Genomic DNA, 19,771 nt, shown 5'->3' on the forward strand with positions numbered 1-19,771 from the left:
GGCTAACATTCAGAGTAGTTAAGGAATTGAAGCCCAATGTAAGTGAAGAAATATATAGTAAAATAACACCTAAGTGATTTAAGTAAATGGAAATTTCTAGGTTGAGATAACATATCTCATTGCAGCAAAAGAATTTATACATGTGAGAGAGTGAAATCATTGTCATTTGTCTTGAAAGAATTACAGAAAACAGAAGAGATGCCTCAAGACTAGATAAAACAAAGGTCTTGCTCTCCAAATTGGGGGAGAAGGTCTACCCTGTATCCTACAGACCAGTGAAACTGATATTAATCCTGGGCAAAAATTCTAGAATTTTTTATGAAGCAAATTATTTGTGATCATCAATAGAAGCCAAGTGTGGTTCTCTAAGAACAAGTCATATTGCATTAATCTAATTTCCTTTTTAGCATGAGGTTACTAGACTAGTAGATTAAGGAAATGTCATAAATGCTCAATTTTTATTGCAGCAAGGAATCTGACAAAGTTTATCATGCTATTCTCATGGGCAAGATGGAAAAAAATGCGAGCTTTTTGAAATCACATTTAGGTGAATTCATATATGGTTTAAAAAAAAACAATCAACCTCAATTATGAAGAAGTTTTTTATGAAATGCTTCAAGGTTCTGTCTTTGGTACCATCCTACTCAACACGTTTATCAATTACTTTCTCCACTAACCCTTTTCTGATACCTCATTAAGGCTGTGGAAGTGTGTAATACTATAAGCTGGTAGGTATTACCAAGCAAGAAGGGTTCTGAGGATGGGACTGGTGATGGGCTGTATTTCTTTTGTCCAAAGATCAAAAGTTGAACCATTATATGATGAATTTTTGCCCGACAGTTTTTTGGTAGCTACCACCCTACTACCACCATTTGTAGAACCTTTTAGCTTCTCTCTACTCTACATATATATCTCTTATATGTAAATGGTTGTCTGCATGCTGTCTCTCCATTTGAATATGAGCTTCTTCAGGGCAAAGATCCATATTTTTACCTTTCTGTTTACTCCAGTGGTTAGCATAGTGACTGATGAATAATAAGTGCTTAATTAAAGCTTGTTGAATGAATGAGTAAAGATGGCTTATTACAATGAACAAGCAATAATGAACAAAGCAATTCTACAATGTAGCATATTAAATACAGAATCAGGATTCAAAAAATTTTCAATACAACCAGAGAGTCAGGGCTAGAAGGAAGGAAATAAGCATTTATTAATTGCCTACTATTTACCAAACACTGTATGAGACTTGTACAGCTGTTATCTGATTAATCTTCCCAATAACCCTTGGGGGTAGATGCTATTCATTTTCCTTATTTTACAGATGAGGAAACTGAGGTTAAGTGACTTACCCAGGGTCACACAGATATGTAAGGGCTTGAAGCTAGATTCGAACTCAAATCTTTCTGACTTTGGGCTATGTGCTAGGCCTCCTAGATGCTCCAGGAAGGATGTAAGAGGCCTTGGTTCAAAGAAATGGGCCAAAATTAATAGGATTGAATTTAAAATTAATAAATGTAAAGTCCTGCACTTACATTTTTTAAAATCAACTACATTGATTCAGGAGAGCTGACTTGGAAGTTCATGTGAAGAAGAGCTGAGTGTTTTAATTAACTAAAAGCTCAATATAAATACCATTGTATTACAAAGCTGCCAAAAAAAAAAAGCTAATATAATCTCTTACTGTATGAACAGAATTATGGTGTCAAAGGCAAGGGAAGTAATAACCCTCTTCCATCTCCATTCTAGTCAATGCTGATCAGAACATATTTGTGTGTACAAGGCTGCAGTAGATGTTTTTTAACACTCCTTTTAACTCTAAAATCTTCTGATGGTGATGATTTTTTCTCACTTCTGAGAAACAGACATCTTTAAAATGATATTGATAAACCAGACTGTGATCAGTGAAAGACACCAGCATAATGACAGTTCTAGAAACCACATCCTGATAGGAATGGGCAAAGGATCAATGAGTTCTATGATTTTATACTAGCTGTAAAAAAAATTAAGATAGGATAGTGATCTTCAGCTATGGAAAGCACTTAGCAAAGTGTCTGGCACACAAGAGATGCTTAATAAATTTTATTTATTAATTGATTGACTGATTGAAGGAATTGTATATACAAGCATACATACATATACAGATTTGTATGTATATCTGCACATATGCATACATAGTATTGGAAAGATATAAAATTTTCTACTATTGTATATTTCAATAATGTAAAATTTTCAAGTTTTGATCATATAAATGTGTAGGTCATTAAACAGAGTTCCCTAACTAATTTGATGAGTCTATTGAGCTGTTGCTGAATGAGTGGCAACAAACTGGATGTCTTAGTCTGCTGAGGTGGAGCCAACTCTTTGCATAAGATTTGTAATATAATAGAAAGCCAACAGACCTGATAGATCATTTTTGCCTTTATCTCTTTTGGGAAGGTATACTGAAAGCAACAGGAACAAGAGAGAGCCATGGAGGTCAGGGAGAGTAATGGTTGACTTGGGGCAAAAGTATATAGGAACTCACCCATATCTGAACCTTGAACCTTAGGTTGGCAATTCCATCCTTGAAGAGGGAGCAGCATTACCTCTTAAGATGGCAGATAGCAGCTATAAAGAAGAGAAGCACATAAATCCTGGCTATCTAAATGAATGTTGAAATTTCCTAGAGAGTTCAGGAATTCAGACTACTAATGACAGGAGGGTTAGCCCTTGGATAGCGCTAGTTTCAAGGTTGCCTCTCTAGCATCCACAATTTCAAGAGTTTGGGGATCCATTCATCTGGAGTGAAAAGACCACACCACAATAACCATTTGGAGAAAAAAGTTATGCATAATGTTCTCCATAGCTGTAAGAAGCAATAATTAACTAAAACCATGACATGAGGAAACAAAAGAACTGGACTTAGTTCACTCTTCTCATGAGTTATTTGTACAATGCAGCTCCAATGGTAAAGAAAATTGTCTCTCTAGCAAAATTTAGCATACTTTCCTTTCAAGCAAGTTCAAGTCCTTAAGGCAAGCTCATAAAGTGGAATTCCTCAATGAGTCTTTGGAGTGAAAATGAAATTTATCAGAATGTATGTATGATGAAGGAATGGTGTGGCACAATTGCTTGGAAATTCCAAGTTTTGTTTTCAAAGAATCCAAAATCTTAAAGTGTTATCACATGGTTGTAGGATTATATAGTTCCCTGGAGTGATAAAGGGATTCACCTGAATGTTTGGGGGTTATATCCCTTAGAAAATCTAAGTTAATTTCTCTTCCAAGCAGGTTCAATCTTCAGTGTGGTTTGAGTATAGAGATATGAGTCTAGAGAGATAATTGAACCCTGGAGAGAAGATAAGGCTCAGCAGAGAAAACATGAAGTGATACTGACTTTTGGCAAACATTTGCAGGTCATTTATGTTGAATTTGCATTTTTGCAAACTATAGACATTTGGAAATTTTCACAACTCCATATGTGCAAAATTTGATGGAAAAAAGGCTATCATATGCCTGATATGCTGATATTTTTCAAATATCTAGAGATATTTTGCCCATACATGTAGAGGTTCTGATGTCACGTAGTGTATGCATGAACAATATTCTAAGATTTCTCAGAGGTTATTTGGAGTGGGGGGGGGAAGCAAAATTTAGCCAATTATTTGCAACTTTGTAGGGTCACCCTTAAGATTGACTGAGTGGTGGCAGAACATGTAAACCCCAACCCTAGGGTACTGGGAAATATCATTTACAACAGCAATCTAAAAACTTGAAGAAAGATGCAAGATAGACTGAGTCACCACATTAGGCATTTGTGAACTACAAAAAAGGGAATCCAACTTGATGGAATCATTAGGAATACTAAATATATTGAATGTCATAGAGTAAGTTTAACATCTGTTGATATCATTTAGAAAATACACCCTGGATATAGAATCAAGGACAAGCTGTTTTTAGAGTTATGCTAATGAAGGAGTTCAGTGAAGAGGAATAATCTTCAGAAAGCTATTCATAGCCTACATTGGTACATTCTATCACCTTGACTAGAAAGATATAATTATGATTGGATCATATCTACCTCTGTATTCCTCATGTCTAGCACAGTAGCAAGTGCTTTAAAAATGTTTGCTTAACTGAATCATTGAAGTTGATAGTGAACTCCTCATACACTGGCTCTTCATAGAGAAGCACTTATTATATGTAAGTACCAGCCCAGATAGTCAAGAAAAGCATAGCAATTGAAAAGGGCATTTGCACTTCTCATCTTGAAGAGGAAGCTTCATAAGACAGATAAATACAAGTTCAATACTGCATACTTCATGCAATATATGCGCCTCATGCATAGGATAAACAATAAATGCTTGTCAAATTTAATTATATATACAGCTCAAAGATAAAGAGGAGGTAATAGAATGCACACACACACATACCTCAGACAATAAGAACTAGCAAAATAACAAGATGGATAGAAAATTAATCAGAAGATCCCAAACTTCCTTGATTTTTTTTTATTTATATTTATAAAATATTGATCAGTGAAGGGAAGCCCTTGAAGATCAGGGCAAAAATATTAAACTTTGCAGTTTTACTCATGATTATTCAAACATCTGGATTTTGCTTATTCATTAATCAAAGGAAAGAATGAATTTTTTAAAAAAAACATGACAAATGTGCAATGCCATAGATGTGGGATATCATTTGTATTAGAAAACTGTCTTTCACAAGATTGGAAAACTCTTTCACAAGACTCTGGTTGAGCCATGTAGCAAGGATGAAAGACGATGGAATGGCCACCCCTTTAGTAGATCATCATATTCCATGGAATACAATTATGAAACCAAAATTTTTATGAGGTAAACTAATGATCTGGCTGTTTGCATAAAGATAGAAAGTGAATGAAGGATCATAGGTTCTCCTGTTTGGTGGATTTGAATTCAGATCTTCCTGATTCTGGGCCTAGTACTCTGTTGAGTGTGCTACCTACTTTCCTCTCTTCTTTTAAAAACTAGATGTTGCGGAGTGAAGTACTAAGCAACCTGCTAGGCCCAATCCAGCAATCAGAGACTTACAGGCTCACCTACACACTGCGCCTGCTGGATTTATAAACGGACATGATGCGCAGATTTATCTATAAATTTGTGTTAAGTTTGAGCCCATTCTCCCCAGGGACTGAGGTGGTAGAGGGGAGAGTGAGCCCCCTCCCCAAATACTGGGGATTATGATGGGGGCAGGGTGATATTTGTACTTCAGTTCTTACTATACTTGTAATGGGAATACCTCTATAAAAACTAATCAATGTCAGTTAAGTGGAACTTGAGCATCAATCATTTGAGATTAACAGTTCAGGGAACACATTAGAATGGGGAAAGTTAGGAAAAATAGCATTAGAGAATCCAATGTCATTGAATATGAAAGGATCCAATTAGAGAACTAGTGTCATTCAGCATACTTCAATGTCTCCCTATCACCCTCAAGATTAAATATAAAATCTTCTGTTTGGTTTTTAAATCCCTTCATAATTTGGCCTCTCCCTACTTTTCCAATCTTCTTGCATTCATCTTCACCTACTCTACAATCCTGTGCTACTGGATTTATTGTTTTTACTCACACATGACATCTCATCTCCTGACTCCATCCCTTTTCAATGACTGCCTCCCCCCATGCCTGGAATTCTCACTTTTGCCTCCTGGATTTACTGGTTTCCTTCAAGATTCAGCTCAAATCCTCATTTCTGGAAGAGGCTCACACACACACACACACACACACACACACACACACACACACACACACACATACTGTTTATGCCTTCCCTCTAAAATTACCTTTCATCTACAGTATAAAACAGGTATGTACACAATTGTTTGCATATAGCCTTCCCCATTAGAATGGGAGTTCCTTAAGAGCTAGTATAGTACTTTTGCCTTTCTTTCTGTCTTCAGAGCTTATCACAGTGCCCCACATATATGAAATGCTTAATGAATGCTTGTTAATGGATTGAGGATACAAAAAGCATTTATTACACTCCATATATGTGTAATATACTGTGTTAGGTGCTGGCTCTATTGAGATAAAATATAGTCACTGTCCTCATGGAGCTTATATTCAACTGACTTAGGATGATGGGATGCCTATTGAAAAGATCATTTATGTCTCAGATTGATTTCTATGATCATAACTTTAATTTTCAAATAATGGATAACTTCAAGACTTACAAACTCTCATCTCATTAGATGTTAAGCACAGTGTTAGTATACTGTGGCCTCTGTAACAGACTACAAGAAAAGGTATGTTATCAAGGATTCATCTTTCACTGACCTTGGGATAATGTTACCACTGCCTAAGGCCTTTGGTATTTCTGTGCCTTAAGATGGCTAGAAACTTTTAATACAACCCACTTACTAAAGGCACACACAAAACAAGGAAACATAAATATAAATACATAGGAGAAATGATCCTGTTAATTAAACTTCCCAGCAAAATACTGCTGTGTCAGAAAGAGGTCTATGGATCTTTTGCTGTCTTTCTTGGAAATAATGAACTTAGGTCTAAAGTACAGGGACCAACTTAGAAACACCACTCCAGAATCTTGCTTTTTAGGCAGATTATTGGTTACCTCAAAGAGGAAGTAACTACCATCTTTCTCCCTCCATAGATAATTTGCCCTGTCCTCTTGATTGTGGTAAAACATAAAGGACAGGAATTTTTCCAGGACTTTTCTTTTACGAACTAGGATAATGTTAGATAATCTGATGTACAGGGCACAGTAATCACGAAGTACTTTTTAATCTTAAAAGATAATCTTCAAAGTTATAATGCAATCCAACTCTCCTAATGGGATACCTTTTGTACCATCTGTGAGTCCATTCTCTTCAAATTTACACAGATTTTCTTAATTCCAAAAATATGGCAAATCAACTATGGCTGATATATTTTCAAATATTTGGTCACATTTAGACCAGAGGTAAAGGAATCAGACTTTTTTTTACATAAACTAGTGGAAGAATAGAGAGATGAAACAATAGTGCCGTTAGTTCAAATCTTTAACAATAGAGAAAGAAGGCAGAAGGACTATCAAAGGCTAGTTAGAAGTTTATATAAGTGTAGGAGAGTGACAGTTCACTCGTCTGGGGCATGTCTGTTTCTTTAAAAGAACAGTTGCTGAGTTAGTCTGACTTTACAATTCACCTATCTGGGGCATAGGTGTGCCCAGAGTTCTAAGAGGAACAGTTAACTGAAGTTAAGTCTGACTCAGAATACTTAAACAGCAGTTGCTTATTTTTTGGTGGAATGAGCTATAGAATATTGGAGTGAATGAAGGACACAGTGTATTTCAGTGAGTTATATGCGAAGAATTGAAGAACTGGAGGACTTTTAGGGTAATTACTGGGAAAATATGAACACCAGAACTCTTCTGTGATTATGAGACAAAGGTAATTTATATTGTCATAGAAAACGATTAGAATTTGGGTACTAACTATAAGCTAAGCAGGAGAATAGTTTGGAAGCAAAGAATCAAGAGCTCACCCAGTGAATTAACTAGTTTGGCTAAGACATCGTACCCAGTGAGGTGTTAATCAAGTACCGTATGGATTAACTCAACTTAGCAGTGGAAACATCTGTTCAACAAGGAAGCTGTGCTCATCAAGTAATTTTTATGGATAGATTCTAAGAGAGAAAGAGGACACTGAAATGTACAGCTCTAGAGCTGTGAATTACCCTCAAGCACAAAAGTTTTCCTTATTCATATATTTCCTTGACAGATTTATCTAAGTATTGCTGAGTGTATTCATGGGAAAATGTGACCCATGTTCATGTATTAATTGAAATATGTATTATGTGTGTGTGTATGTATGTGTATGTATATAGATAGATAGATAGATATAGATATAGATATAGATATAGATATAGATATAGATAGATATAGATATAGATATAGATATAGATATAGATATAGATATAGATATAGATATAGATATAGATATAGATATAGATATAGATATAGATATAGATATAGATATAGATATAGATATAGATATAGATATATAGATATACACACACACACATCATTTTTACATTTCCTTTAATTCATGAGTACCTGTGATGTTATATTTTTAGTTTTGTGCAAATGAAGACAAACTGTTGGGAGCATCCGAACTAAGGTAGTGATTTATGGAAGTTTATTCCACTACAACAGAGTCGCCCTTAGGAATATGAGTCTGAATGTGTTAGTGCTTTTTGGGGAATCAGAAGATAGATTAGAATGAACAAGCTAGCCTAGAAAGTGAGTAGGTATGTGTATATGTGTGTGTATGTGTACATATATATGTATACATATATATATATATATAAGACACACATATCTATACACATATATGTGTGTATATACACCTATACACATACACATATGTCATATGTGTGTGTGCATGTGTGTATAGTAGGTATATAAGCTCATGCATACACATACGTGTATGGTGTGTGTGTGTGCGCCTGCATGCATACGTGTGTGTGTGTGTGTGTGTGTGTGTGTGTGTGTGTGTGTGTGATGAGGAACTAGCCACTGAAGATAATCAGGAAAGGCCTCATGTAGGTAGCGTCTGAAATAAGCTTAAGAAGCAGATGAGAGGAAGGATGACACTCCAGATATGCAAAGACATAAGAGATGACAGATAGAAATCCATGTGTGAGATATAGCCATAAAGCCAATTTGGCTAAAACATAGAGTACGTGAAAAGGACCACAATATAATAATTCTGGAAAGGTAGATTGGAGTCTGTTTGTGAAACACTTTAAAATGCTAAACAGTGGATTTTATATTTGATTCTAGAGGCAAGTAGGGAGGAGCTACTGGAATTTATATAGTATAGCAGAAAAGTGATATAATCAGACATTTTTACTTTGGGAATATATCACTTGGTATGTTGCTTAACTGAAGAGGGAAAGGGAGCAGAGAAATGATGTACCCATGAAAAAAAAATATCCTGCTCACCTAGCTATCCATGCCAGGAGTGCTTGAGCTACAGCCAAAGTCATGGTTTGCCTCCTAGGAAGTGGTGTGATAACCCTGGACCTTATCCTGCACTGCTACTCAGAACTAACCTAAAGGAAAGAATGAAATGGCTCAGCCAGCTGGTGCTAAAAATGTCCAAATACACACAGTAACAGTCAGTCCTGGTCACCCTCACCAGAGAAGCAACATGGCATAATGGATAAGAGTACCGGTCTTGGAGTCATGAAGACCTGGGGTCCAATCTTGCTTCAAACACTTACTCATGTAACCCCAGGAAAATCCCTCAGTTTGCTCATGATGGGGATAATACCACCTACTTCATGGAAGGATCATGCATGATAATTTGGGGGAAAATGCTTTGCCAACATTAAAGCTCTATACGTGGACTCTATCATTCTCATCAAGGAAAAGGAGTCAGCCTGTTCTCTCACAGCCCCTTTAGGGATACAAATGATGTACTTTTTTATTCTATTTTACCAGGATAAAATTTTAGGGATGGGGGTGACCATAAGGTGATTTTTTTTTCTAGGCTCCTAATCACTTTAGGCTGAAACTATAGCCTCTAAGTACTTTGTCTGTTTCTGCTTTGGAATTCCCACAAGCACCTACAACTAGTCATAGACAAGAGTTATTTTGAAAGGCCAGTCAGGACCTAATTGAACAACCTGGCACTGGGAGGAGGTGCTGCCACCAGAGAGTGGTAGGTTTCTTTAACCTAAAGTTCCTTCTACACTTCATTGGACAAGTGCCACTTTGGATTTTTGGATGAATGTTCTCCGTACACAATCTCAATAGCTAGCTTTCCAGGGAATCTTCTGTGTATGTGGAGAATTGTTTCTAAATTTCTTCTGAATGTTAGAACAAGTTCTAGAGGCTGCTGGAGATAAAGGGAACTAGACACTTCAAGAAATCAAGAAGGAAAACATGGTGATCTTTGAAGTTGTTAAAAATTTATTAACTAATTTTGAAATTTGGAGGAAGGGGAGAGTGGTCAAAGGTTTCTTTTTTTCTTTTTTCCATGAGGTGTTTGAATCAAAAAGAATTTCATTTGCACAGTTTGTTCACAAAAGCCTGTCATTTTACATGCACAGGGCAAGTGGTCAAGCAGAATAATTTGAAAATCAGGTTGGAAAATCTGCCTTCTCTTCCAAGTTTCAGGCTAATGTGAATTTGTACTTCTGAGATACTGGGAAAAGCCCTGGCAAATGGAGACTGCTAGGAAAGCACTGATATTATCTGCTACCACTACAAACAAAGAAGTTACTGTACGGCAGTTAATTTAGCTCCTTATTTTCAGGCCAGTACCAAATCCCGTGCTACCACCCCTTGTTAGTTACCATCTAAACTGTTTCATGGTTTAAAATTGCTTCAGGGTAAACTTGTCAATCACGAAAAGCAGGGAGCGAAGCTACATGTTCATGTTAGGGAACATGTTCAGAGGGGTAGCTGGTGTCAGAGCTTGAATTGGGAGTGAAAAGGGGGAGGAGTGAGGTCTATAAAGGAGAAGCTAAAAGGCAAAGGGGAGATGCCCGAGAAAGACAGAATAAATGTTGAAGCTAAATACAATAATTCACATAAACAAAGATCAAAGTTGCCACAGTCTCATATCTTATGACTCCTGGAGGGATACAGTAAACTAGATGGAGTCATATTAAACTCCACAAGTGTCTACTGTCACTACTGTGCAAAAGTCTCCATCAAGTAATGCCAGGTTGAGCCTCCTTTGGAAAAAAGGGCCACAGAGAACATGTAAAAGTGGGAAGAACATTTTGCTGCCAGTCCAAATATCCTGGTTTGAGTCTAAAGCTTGGACTATTAGAGTTTGCAAAGAGTTTTCGTGTATTATTTATTTGTTCCTCATAACAACCCTGTAAGGTAGGTGCTATTATTACCCCCACTTTTGCTGATGAGGAAACTGAGACCGAGACTACCAAGCATCTTACACAGAGTCACACAACTAATTTCTGAAGCAGGATTTCAGTTCTGGTCTTCCTGACCACAAATCCATTGTTCTATCCACTGTACTATCTCGCTGCTCCAAGTAGACAAGTGAATTAACCTCCCTAAAGACTGTTTCCACACCCGTAAAATGAAAGAGTGGTTCAGGATTACCTCTAATATCCTTTCCATCTCTAAATTCAAGGAATATGAGTCTTTGAGGGAAATATATGGAAGGGCTGAGGTATCAGAGGATGGGAGCACCCAGAAGTAGGTCAAAAAAGAATAAATTGGCTTTCTTTCACTCATGATTCATTGATAGTCCCTTGGAAATGGACCATGGACTAGCATGAAGCAACATTGTGAAACAAAAGCAAACTTGTGATAACTTTGTCTTTGTCACCTTGTCACTACTCCAGTCAGTATCCTTTTCCTCTCTCTTCTTAGCTTCCCTGTCCCAGATCTCCACAAGTCTGATCCTGCCTTCCATTCCTGTTAAGCCCTGCTCAGATGTTAGCTGATAATGAAGGCATTAGCTGCTGAGGATTTGAGATATATATGTATGTATATGTATATGTATTTGTCTAGGCAATGGGGTTAAATTGTCTTGCCCAGGATCACACAGCTAGTAAGTGTTATGTGTCTCAGTCCAGATTTGAACTCAGGTCCTCCTGACTTCAGGGCCGGTGCTCTATCCACTGTACCACCTAGCTGCCCTTCCATTATTTATATCTGAACAGGGGATTCTGGAAGACCAATAAACCTTCAAATTTATCCTAGTGATCATATTATGGTAGAATGGCAGGCAGCAAAGACAATACTCACACCTGGTACCATTCAAATCATATGCCTTTAGCTCTACCTATTCCAAGCCTGACCTCATTGATGACAGAGGTACAAGTGGATAATAAAAGAAAGTCAAAGAAATCAGAGCATTGGGTTACTACAGGGTGAAATTATTGGTTATGCACAATGGAGCAACAGCCAACTGCCAGAGTCCTCCAAACAAATGTGATTATTCTCAGTGAGCTAATCTACCCCTGTCCATACAAACCAAACCACCATGAATGCTCATTTTTTCATTCACTTTTTTTTTAAAGGCAATTGGGGTTAAGTGACTTGCCCAGGGTCACACAGCTAGTAAGTATCAAGTGTTTGGTCTGAGGCCGGATTTGAACTCAGGTCCTCCTGACTTCAGGGCCGGTGCTCTATCCACTGCACCACCTAACTGCCCCTATTCACTTTTAAACTTAAAAACTACAATCTGCCTTGGCCAAGTAAAGGAGCTAAAGATGTCAGGAAGGATTCAAGGCAAGTCAACTCACTGTAAGAAACACATTTCTTTCAAAGAAAGAAAGCAAAAACCTCCCCTCAGAAGAGAAGCTAACTCCATCCTAAAGTTGAACTAGAGATCCAAATTTAGCAGACTCCATCCCCCTTCCCCCATCCAACTCAGTATTTAGGTTGTAGATTAAACCAACTTCATTTAATCTCTTCATTTTATATAATCTCTTCATTCCTCATTTTATAAATATTTTATAGAAAAATATATCTTTACATGTCTGGGACAAAACGACTGTTTCCTTCCTTTCAAGATAAGTAATGGCATTCTAGATATACTTCATGTTGACTTGGAAACCAAGCGCAAAGTCCACATACAGCCTGTTGCTTCAGTTCATAGACACAGGGGAAAAAATAATTGGAAAACAAGAAATCCTTGTGGACTAGAGCTTTGAAGCTGTGGCTGAAAAAGGAATCTAATAAAAAAAAATGTCTTCAGAAGGTGGAGTGTTTGTGAGCATTAAAAATATGTTGTGCAGTTAATCTGTTGTATGTATTTTAAGGTATGACATTATCCTCACATATGGCCTGATTTTCATTCCCCGCTCTACCTCTATGAGGTTTTGTTTTCTTTGTTTTTTCTTTGTTTGTTTTTTAGCGCAGTAATTAAGTTTATAGTGCTTATCACCTTAGCATTGAAACACTTTACTAGAAGGAAGTTGGTAAAAGAGCCAATAGGTTAACAGAGCCAATAAGCCCCTCACCCAAAGGTCTGATGGCTGGCTGCAGGGTTTCTTTGATGCCAAAAGAGAACTAAAGTCAAGTAGTTGAGTACCAGCCTGGGCATGATGTCTAAGATTGCCACCACCTTCGGGAAACCACATTTAGCCAAGTGAGTTATTCACCAGACTGATTATCCCATTTGTGGGTGGCACAAACCTTCCTTTGCCTCACCTTTTGCCATTTCATTGGCTTCTAAAACATTCTCCAGAGAATGGGAAAGGGGGCTTGGCAGAAGGGCATAAGTTAAGTCAGCTACAGTTCTCAGCTCTAATAAAGGGTTTGTTTGGGATGGAAGTGGGTTGAAGTGGTTTTCAGATGAGCTGTGAATTCAAATCACCCCTCCCCCTTCGCCACAGATAGGAGATTGTTCAGTTTTTCAACTAAAGAGCAATAAATGAATGTTCCAATCTAATGAAAAGTAAAAGTAAGGCACAGCTTTTCGCTGCAAGATTAGTATTTTTTCTTTGAATTGTGATGACTTTCAGAGAATCAGGCCATATAATTTACTTTTTAAAATATTTTATGTCATTGCCATTTGAGGTCAACCAGTTCTATGTGGGCAAGGCAAGCTTTAAAAACATGTATCTCTTTTCTACTCCAATTTCAAAGTTGTTGTTGTTGTTGCTGTTGTTGTTTTTGAGTGAGGAGCAAAGTATAACAGTTATTCCCATTTTTTAAAAAAAGTGTTTAAGCAGATGCTAACACAAGATTATAGATCTGGAGCTGGATGGGATCTTTAAGGCCAATAATTCAGTCTCTTAATTTACAGGTGAGGAAACTGAGGCCCGAAGAGGATAAATGACTTGCCTATGGTCATATAAATAATGAATGGCAGAGCTGAGATTTGAAACTAAATCTTCTGATTCCAAATCCATTGATGTTCTCATTGTACCACACACACACACACACACACACATACACACAACACACATATACATACACACACACATTAAATTGATCATATTCTAAATTTGAATGCCTTTTGGCTGTTTCCAGAAATCAAAACTACTGTCAAAGGATGATAATTTGCCACTATTGATCCAAAAGAATGTAACCATGATTTTGAAGGTAACTATAAATCAGACAGTCCTGAAAAGGTTTTGAGCAATAGTAGTAGTATAATTCCCCTCTTGGATTGCTGCACTGTTATGGCAGAGGGGCTTGGGTAAGTCAATGAAACTATGAGCTATACCATGCAGGATTACCCAAGACAGACAGGTCATAGCAGAGGTTCTGACAAAAGGTGATCCATTGGAGAAGGAAATGGAAAACCACTCCAGTATCTTTGCTAAGAAAAGCCCATGGACAGTATTGACAGACAGATTACAAAGAGTCAGACACAGCTAAACAATTGAACAACAACAGCATTATAATAGGAACTTCTCAAGTGCTCAAATAAATTTTGTGTTCTAAAGTAATAGCAAGGAACATGCCCTAAAATCTTCTTTGTACCATTCATGTGCTTAATTAACTTTTTAATCATCTACCAAGCAAAAGCAAAATAATCCAGTGCTATAAAAATTGCCCCAAAATTCAAATTAATTGAATTCAAGTAAATATTTAATATCATACATTTTTTCAAACCAATTGAAAATTCCCCTTTTCCACACTTTTCATGGACCTGGTGTCAATCAACCAATCAATCAACAAGTAGTTATTAAGCTTTTATTATATACCAGGCACTGTACTAAGCAGCAGGGGCACAAAGAAGAAAATAAAGTTGTGCCTGTCCTCAAGGATCTTACATTCTCATAAAAGAGACAAAATATACACTTTTGAGTATTGCAGAATATATGCAAAATAAATATAAGATAGTATTAGGAGGGGTTCCCATAGTAGCTAAGAAAGGCTTCATGAAGAAGGTATGGGCTGAGTCTTGAAGGAAACCACGGATCCCAAAGGGAGGACAGTAAAATAGAGTGTCCATAGCTAGTGGCAATTTTGAGAAAATAGATACATGTTGCTTTCTCTCTCCCATTTATCTACTGAGTAGACCCATTACTGACATATTATAGAAAAGGTATTTAAGAAAACTTTGTTCCAGTCCTAAGGTCATCCCTTCAACTTGGCTGTATGGTCTTCATTTTCTCTCATCCTTTCCACATTTTAATTTTCCTACTTTTATTTTTCAAAAAATCCAAAGGTGGCAAGAAAGTCTGCTTCTGGATCCTTCTAACCTGGGAGTTTTATACACAGCCGATAAGGTGTTTTGGGTTGCTTTGGGAGTCCCTTTGGACTTGTTTTTAACCATCTACTAGGGTTAATCAGGACTTCCTATTGACGTCAAAAGAATGGATACAACTGTTTGAAAATACTGAGCATCCCTAAGCACATTCTGCTCCTTTTTCCATCAAACCTCCAGTGTTTGACTAGAGCAGGATGCAGGAGACAAAGACATCAAAAGTTAGAGCTACCTGGGGGCCATTCTGTCTTGTGCAGGTGCACATAAAGAATTTCTACAATTTTCAAGACAAGAATGTATATTTACTGAAGGTCAGTTGCTTGTTCAGACAAGCTGCGCCCTTTGTGATGGTATCTCCTCCCCATTTTCTAGAGACTCTTCTTTAAAGAACTTGGCCATGACTAAAAGGAAGGCCTCTCTAGGGAGGGAAGAATGCTAGTTTTGTGTGGTTTTGCTGTGGGAGTTGCATTTTGGCACTTTCACTTCAATTGTGCTAAAAGCAAAGAATTGAAGGGCTTGGGTAAAAGGGAGGATAAGTACCAACTTACGCTGAATGAACCTCATTCCTTTATTGGTACAATTAAAATCCCAATAAAACCCCAGGAGGATGGAACTTCACTTTAATGACATCCAATTTAACATTTTCCTGTATAAGGTTCATTTTTAACACCTTAGCCAAAGATCTAAAGGATATAAATAATAATACCTGTCACATATATGGCACTTTAAGGTTTGCAAAGCACTTGGTGCATATTATTTCACTGGCGCTTAACTGCAACAAGTAGGTGCTATTATTATTTCCATTTTACAGCTGAGGTAATGAAGGCCCTGAGTTACTTCCTGAGTAAGGTAAGTATCTAAGGCATGATTCAAAGTATAGGTTACTGTTGTTATTGTTGTTGTTGTTTGACTCCAACACTGCATCCATTACACCTTACTGATTTTGTATTATCTTGTGCCTTATGTTCCTGCCTACAATGGTTAACTTCAGTTCCTCGCATGTAATTAAGACACTACCTTATTAAACAGCATGTTAAAATGCTGGCAGGTGCTTTAGAAATTGGTAAGGGCGGGGAGAGCCAGGATGGGGGGCATGTTTATTTTCATTCACAGACACATGAAAAGCTATAAAATGTGATACTTAAATTGGAGAGTCATACTAAACTTAGAACTCGATGGTATTAAACTGTGAGACACCACTGCGATCAGAGGTTAATGCAAAAGTTCCAAATCATTCAGAAATTCTGGCAAGGAGAGAGAGAGAGACGGAGACAGACAGAGAAAAAGACAGAGAGAAACAGAGACAGAGACAAAGAGAAGAGAGAGCAAAGAAAGAGACGAGAGAGAGAGAAAGAAAAAAGTGAAGAGAGAGACAGAGAGAGAAGAGAGAGTGAAGAGAGAGAGAGAGAATCTGTGCTGGGATAGAGCACAAATTAGAAAATTGGAGGCATGAATCAGAAATATAGATAAGCAATAGTAAAAAGAAACCTAGGAAATATTCCTACCCAAAGATAGCTCTGTATTTTATGGAGGATGAGATGAACCATGAAACAAGGCAGCAAAAAAGCATGAGCTCAATTTGGGAAGACTTTTATAGGGCATTCCAGCACCAGATATGGTGACTAGGAGTCTCCAGTGAGAATGCATTTATTCGCAGTACTGCAGTCATTTCTGGGAACCTCATTACCAGAAAGATGCAGACGAATTGGAAAGGGCTCAAAGAAGAGTAACCGAATGATTACAGGCCTGGAGGGACTGACTTATGGGGAGAGATTAAAAGAACTAAATATGTAAAACTTGGCTAAATGACGATTAAAGAGGGACATGATAACAGTCTACTAATACCTGAAGGGTGCAAACATCAAGGAGGGCCATGAATTACTCTAAGTAGTACAAAGGGTATTTAGCTAAGAGTAATAGGATAGAATTATGAAAGAAAAAAATATAGGTATAATGTCTGGAAAGCCTACTTGATAGTGAGAGCTCTGGGGCCATGGAATTGTCTTTCCAAAGGAAGTGAAGAAGCCACATCACTTAAGAACTATAAAAACAAGTTTGGACAATGACTGAGGAAATAGACTATTAAGACCAATGCTGTATGACCCTGGGTAGGAGGTGACCATGAGATCTTTCTCAGCTCTTGACACCTGACCGACTCCATGAAAATGTTTAGGGGGAAAATAGAAACTGAGAGGAAGCTCTCTCTTAAATATGAATGCAGACAAAGCAGGTTCTATGATTCTGTGATTTATCAGCATGTATTAATACTTAGATCCTGTAATTAGCAATTTTATTCCTGAGGCACATTTTCTGGAGAAGAATGATAATAATCACTCCCACTTACTCAGTACTTTAAGTTTCTAAAATGCTAACAACTCTGCAAAGTTAGTAGTATTGATGCTACTAATCCAGTTTTGCACATAAGCAAACCTCTCATTAGGGCAGCTACACTGTTCAACGATTAGCCTGCCAGGCATAGAGTCAAGAAGGCTCATCTTTCTGAGTTCAAATTTAGCCTCAGACATTTACTAGCTGTGTGACCTGGGCAGGTCATTTAACCCTGTTTGCCTCAGTTTCCTCATCTGTAAAATGAGCTGGAGAAGGCAATGGCAAACCATTCCAGTACCTGCCAAGAAAATCCCAAATGGGGTCAGAAAGAGTTGGACACAACTGAAAACTGAACAACCACAAAAACTTCTTATTGCCAATGTCAGATTTTTTGACTCCAGATCCAATATTATTTCCACTATATCATGAAAATTAATATTCTGTCTATGTATTCTAAGGGAGCACAGTATATATACATATATTGTACATGTGTATATATGCATTGTGTACATGTATGTATGCATGTATGTTATTATAGTTTGTACAATATTCCCAGATCAGAATGGGCTCTTCCCAAGAGGTACATGAATATCTGTGGTTCACCTTTATTATTTCTTAGCAGGATCAGCCTTGGCAAAACTGTGAAGTTTGTCTTAGCCCCCTCCCACCCTCCCCCTAAAAAACAAACCACCTTCCTGCTAAAGCTCCTCCTTTCCAGCAACACCTGCCCCCTTCCCTTAGGTGTCCACTATCTTGCCCCTGTCCTCTCAGAAACAGAAGCAAACCAATTAACTAATGCGCATTGATTCCATTATGAAAGCAAATCTTTGGAAGAAGTTGATGTTCAAGCTAAAGGAAGGAATCTCTCTTGTTTGAATCAGCTACATGACAGCACCTTGGCATAGGAATAATTGTGTTTTTTTTGGGGGGGAAACAGGAGGAAGGAGGTCAGCTGTTTTAGTCATCACCTTTTTTATTTATGTGTGAGACCTCCATGTTTCCTAAAGGAATCACTCACTGTAGTGTTAAATAAACGATCACAACTGTGTTTTTTTCCCAGACAAATAATATAGCTTCAAAGGCCATCACTAACACTTGAATCAAGATCATGCTGAACCCAAACCTAGGAAGAAATGTGGGAGTGCTGTGATCAATAAAACTTACAGTGGATCTGGGGTAAAACCACACCAAGCACCTGGATGAATACTGACGAATTCAATGGCAAAAACTCAGTTTTTGATCTATATGATACAAAATACCCAGGTACTTGGAATCACCCTGATTTCCAACCGAATATTTCAGTTTTGTTTTGTTTTGTTTTTACTATCTGGATGATTAACGATGATACCACTGAAATCAGGTTGTCTGGCCATATTGGTAAAGTCATTTCCAGTGTGACAATTCTGTCATGTGTAAAGGAACTATTATCCCCATAATGGAGAGAATGTGTCTTTCCCTAGTTAGCTGAAGTGTATATTTTCTCAGTTACTGACAAGTAAGGACAAAGGTTCAACAGTGACTAATGAATAAAATGTTAAGGTGGAGACAAGACTTAATTGTTTAAATGCAGTCACTCCAGGCATGTATCTGTATTCATTTTGAGACCATCAAGCTACTAACATTGTGGCAAGGAACTACTTATTTCTTTAAAAAAAAAACTTAATCTTGATCAAAGGTCACTCTATCTAGTTTGTCCTACTTCGAATAGCTACTGAAGGAGAGCAGTTGGCTGTTTGTTCTCTGCTTATTCTGAGAGTAATTATAGCATCAGTTCCCTGAGCGTGTTCACCAATAAGTAGGTCAGATTTGAAATGTTTTGGATATTACAATCTAGTAGGAGGAGTTGGTCCTTGGGAAGTTGCTAGGAGGAGGAGAAGGGAGCCAGAGCCTGAAGGAGTAATGGGTGATGAATTATGCAATAAACGAGCTGTTCCTTCAGTTTTTCCTAGTAGGGTTAAGAGATTAAAATGTTAATCTGACTCCAGGTATTTTTGTCAAAAGAAATGCAGCCAGAGGGAAAAAACAATGGCTATGCTTAGTGGTTTTCTGCTTCAGTCACAGTCAGGGGAAAGGACACTCTCGATGACTGCCATTAGCCCAGAGCCCTCGAGTTCTGGTGATGTGTTCCAATGACTAGAATGAAGAATTTGGAAATCCCTGCCAGGCTTTACTTATTTAATGAATAGAACAAAGAAACATGGAATCTCTTGCTTCTTGACCTCCAGGATGTCTTTCATTTGATTGTATCTAAGGAACACAGTCATTCAACAC

At 37.5% G+C, this 19,771-nt stretch overlaps 1 long non-coding RNA gene across 1 annotated transcript in view; it reads left to right on the forward strand.

The window, feature by feature from the left end:
* The first annotated feature begins 7,264 nt into the window (after nucleotides 1-7,264).
* LOC110193584 (uncharacterized) overlaps nucleotides 7,265-19,771 on the forward strand; it is a 42,490-nt gene continuing 29,983 nt past the window's right edge. The window contains exon 1 of the long non-coding RNA XR_002320494.1: nucleotides 7,265-7,411. This is a non-coding gene — a long non-coding RNA (uncharacterized LOC110193584). The remainder of the gene's footprint in view (nucleotides 7,412-19,771) is intronic.

Source organism: Phascolarctos cinereus, unplaced genomic scaffold (genome assembly GCF_003287225.1).
Source record: "Phascolarctos cinereus isolate Bilbo 61053 unplaced genomic scaffold, phaCin_HiC Scaffold_4;HRSCAF=312, whole genome shotgun sequence".
NCBI classification, from domain to species: Eukaryota; Metazoa; Chordata; class Mammalia; order Diprotodontia; family Phascolarctidae; genus Phascolarctos; species Phascolarctos cinereus.